Source organism: Humulus lupulus, chromosome 6, assembly GCF_963169125.1.
Source record: "Humulus lupulus chromosome 6, drHumLupu1.1, whole genome shotgun sequence".
NCBI lineage: Eukaryota > Viridiplantae > Streptophyta > Magnoliopsida > Rosales > Cannabaceae > Humulus > Humulus lupulus.
Window position 1 is genome coordinate 1,805,725 of NC_084798.1, and position 4,399 is coordinate 1,810,123.

Consider the following 4,399-nt stretch of genomic DNA (forward strand, 5'->3'; position numbering starts at 1 on the left):
AGAAGATCGTCTCTGATAACGGCACTCAGTTCGACAGCGACCTGTTCACCGAGTTTTGTGAAAGACACGGAATTGTGAAAAGCTTCTCCTCCGTGGCCTATCCTCAGGAAAACGGCCAGGTCGAGGCTGTCAACAAGACTCTAAAGGCGAGCCTTAAGAAAAGATTAGATGAAGCAAAGGGGATCTGGCCGGAACAGTTCCCTCAGGTCCTATGGGCATACCGGACCTCACATCGGACTCCTACGGGTCACACTCCTTTCTCCCTAACCTTCGGGAGTGAAGCTGTAACTCCCATTTTCTTTTTACAAATTATAACAATTATGAAAGATAAGAGAAGATATTTTTATTCATTTTTGAGTGCATTACAATGCTAACCGAATGTTAGAGCTATTAAGTAAAGTGGAAGAATAACTAATGAATATGCAACTATAACATTCATGGGCATTTCATTAGTATAATACCCATAGAATGATGCTAAATACAAGCAAACAATCACTAAAGTTATGAAAAATAAAGAGAAATTCATGTTTTGATGATGAATTTTATCTAGAAGGTTAAGAGATGCAGAAGTTGTGCAAATAAATGGTTGAAGGAACAAGTATTTATAGGGCAAAAACTAGCCGTTTATGACCGTTGGTGAATAGTGTTCATGACCGTTGGGGGTGTAGTTGTTTTCTATTATGGGATTTTAACAATTCTAAGTTGTTGAAGTAACCAATAGGTGGGAATAATCAATTTATGGGTGTTAGAGAAACTTTTTCAGAAAAGTTTGTGAGTCAAAAATGCTAGACTAAGTAATATAAGAAGATTGGGAAATTTTCATTTTTTACTATTCACCAGGTACTATTCATAGTGGGTCCCACAGTGTGGTCCGCAAGGGTCCCACAGTAGGGTCCACATGGGTCCCACAGCGGGGTCCACCCCATGGGTTCCACATGTTGATGCAGTAGTGACACATTGATGACTTAAGCAAATTACTATGCTTGATATTTTGAATATGTTATTATTCCACTATGCTTATTATTTTTAATATTTTATTAGAATAGTATCCCAAGTTTTTCCTATAAATAGCCCTTCCAAAACTCATCTTGAAATCACAAAAAACCTCATTTCCTTTCTCTTACTCTACCCAAAAATATTCTTAACATCCTTCTAAAGTTCTAAACCTCGGAGATCTAGGCGAAGTTCTGTCCATAACGCTAGCCTTTTAGGTAAGCTCTTCCCGAGCCTTTCTTTTCAGTTATTTAGTTATTATATATGTATAAATTATTTTACTATGCCGTTATAATGCAAAAATTTATATATAGATTAATTTACTATGCCGTTATAATGCCAAAATTTATATATAGATTATTTTACTATGCCGTTATAATGCAAAAATTTATATATAGATTAATTTACTATGCCGTTATAATTTATATATGGATTATGTTACCATGCCATTATAATGCCAAAATTTATATAGATTACTTTACTATGACATTAAAATGCTAAAATTTATATATGGATTATTTTACCATGTCGTCATATTTTACAAATGCCAAAATTGAAATATGAACTATTTTTTTATGTATCCTTATAATAGTAAACTTATATAGGCTATGGTCATACTTTGGACTATTATTATGGACTCTTATGACCTTATTCCCTATTATTATGGACAAGTATTATGACCTGGACTTTTCAGTATGACCATAACCACGACTTTTAGATCAGGACCTTGTCATGGACAACTATAGTATGACCATACGCCTGGACATAAAATAAGCACTAAAACAGGAAAAATGGGATAATAACAATATTAAGCTAACATTTCATAATGTAGATTTTATGTAATTTAATAGTTTGTGTTTTTATCAGGAAGCTAACAATTTCGATTGTTTTATCAAGACGCAAGGTAAGTAGAATCCTCATCTACAATACAAGTCTTTTATGTGTCTTATGTGCATTTATATGCTTTATATGTTATCCTGCCATGTTGTTATGCATAAGTTATTTTCAAGAATGTTATATTTATTATGCATAAGCATGCTTGATGTTCACAGACAAGTTATTGAAAGCGTTAAAGTAAAGGTGCTGCTTGGGAGACCTACGTCCCAAATAAGTAAGGAGGGAGATGTACGTCCCTATATAATGAATGTTTATGAGGGAGAAATTCCCTATTATCATGTTTATGTTCAGGTGGGAATATGATTCCCTATGTAATGCCGGCAGCAGCATCCTCTAGGGCCCAAAAGAAAGGAAAGTGAAAGAAAGAGAATACATAGCATGTTGCACGTTTATTTTAATGCATATGAGGTAGTTATTCTGCTTACTGAGCCTTAGCTCATCAGTTAATGTTTTGTATTGTAGGTAAGAGACCCCAAATATAAATTGTTGATGAGTATACGTGGGGCCAACATGACTGTACATATGGGGCTGACCTGAAGGGAGTGGAGTTCTGCTATGCTATTTTATAAATAAACAAGAAACTTGGTTTTATTATATTTCATTAAAAGTATTTTGTGAACTTTATCATTTACTTAAAGCTTTAAAAAGTATTTCATGAACTTTGTAATTTACATAAAGCTTTTCAATTTATCAGTTGGATACATTTTCATTTCTACGTTAAGGTGTAGTAACGCCACGAAAATGATTTATAAAAGTATTAAGATTTGTATGTGAGATAAATTTTTTATCTAGTTGTGAGTATTGTGTGGTTAAGGTTATAAACATTATTTATGTATTGTTTAATAAAGTTTTTGTAAATTCAGAATTTCAGTATTGTCATATTTAGGTTAAAATTTGTTTTTACTCTATATATATGTATGTTAAGAAAGGAGGTCGTTACAGAAGCAGTCCTCCCCGTGGAAGTTAAGGTTCTGTCACATAGAGTCCAGTCTTCCGACCAGGATCGGAACCATGAGCTCCTATGCCATTCCCTCGATCTGGTTGACGAAAGGCGGGAGGATTCGCAACTCCAGCTCGCCCATTATCAGCAGAAGATCACTCGCTACTTCATCTCTAAAGTCAGAAAACGCGCCTTTAGCGTTGGCGACTTGGTCCTAAGGAGAGTTTTCCTGGCCGGGAAAGATCCCAAAGATGGAGTTTTGGGCCTAAACTGGGAAGGACCATACCAGGTCATCGAAGTCATCAAGGAGGGAACTTATAAGCTAGCTCGACTTGATGGAGGGGCGGTCCCGCGAACTTGGAACGCCGTCCACTTAAAGAGATATTATCAATGATCCACTTGTAAGGCTTGAAAGGCCACTTTTTATGTATCAATAAAAATTAGCTTTTACGCATTTTTGCAAGTGTAATCTTAAAGTAACCACGAAAGACCCTTTCCCAGTTACTTGGGGGGCATATGGTACCTGGATATAACCAGGTCTCCTTAACGACTTATATGTTGATCCCTATCTATGGATCGTTGCTCTTCTGAAAGAGCTCGAGATATGGATAAGGATTAGCACTAACTAAGTCATATCCTGGTTTTAACCGGGTCATAAAACTTAGAAGTTAATTTAAATCTATTTTTCCTTGTTCTTCGTAAAGAGCTCGAGATACGGATAAAAGTTAACACAAACTAAGTTTTCTAAATAAGTTCCTGGTTTTAACTGGGTCATAAAACTTAGAAGTTAATTTAAATCTATTTCTCCTTGTTCTTCTAAAAGAGCTCGAGATACGGATAAAAGTTAACACAAACTAAGTTTTCTAAATAAGTTCCTGGTTTTAACTGGGTCATAAAACTTAGAAGTTGATTTAAATCCATGTTTCGTTGTTCTTCTAAAAGAGCTCGAGATACGGATAAAAGTTAACACAAACTAAGTTTTCTAAATAAGTTCCTGGTTTTAACTGGGTCATAAAACTTAGAAGTTGATTTAAATTCATGTTTCGTTGTTCTTCTAAAAGAGCTCGAGATACGGATAAAAGTTAACACAAACTAAGTTTTCTAAATAAGTTCCTGGTTTTAACTGGGTCATAAAACTTAGACGTTGATATAAATCTATTTATCGTTCGCTGTTCTTTTCAAAGAGCTCGAGATATAAATAGTGGTTAACACTAACTAAGTGTATCAAAAAGATATATATTGTAGCCAAAAGCATGAAAAAAATATAAGTTAAAGGTGCAAGGCAAATTGTTTCGAGGTAAAAACACCTCATGCAAAGGTTACAAAGAATACTTCAAAATATATAAAAAAAAAAAAGAGACGAAGAGAAAAAGCACCCTAAGCTCCGTCAGTTGGCCCTTTGGAGGTCGCCGTTTCACCCTGCTCCGCCGCACCAGAGGCTTCCCCAGTCTCCGAAGGAGGCGCCTCTCTGTTGAGGCGAGCTTGGAACTTCACCAGCAAGCGCGCCCAGAGATCCGGTGGCATGAAAGAGAAGTTAGCCTCCGGATTGTAGGCCCAACAGTGATAGAA

General features: G+C 35.6%; 1 long non-coding RNA gene across 1 annotated transcript; it reads left to right on the forward strand.

Annotated features, from left to right (window-relative positions):
- Positions 1-921: 921 nt before the first annotated feature.
- Positions 922-3,512, forward strand: LOC133781376 (uncharacterized). The gene is made up of 2 exons (XR_009870071.1): positions 922-1,211; positions 1,861-3,512. It is a non-coding gene; the product is annotated as an uncharacterized LOC133781376 (long non-coding RNA).
- The last annotated feature ends 887 nt before the right edge of the window (positions 3,513-4,399 follow it).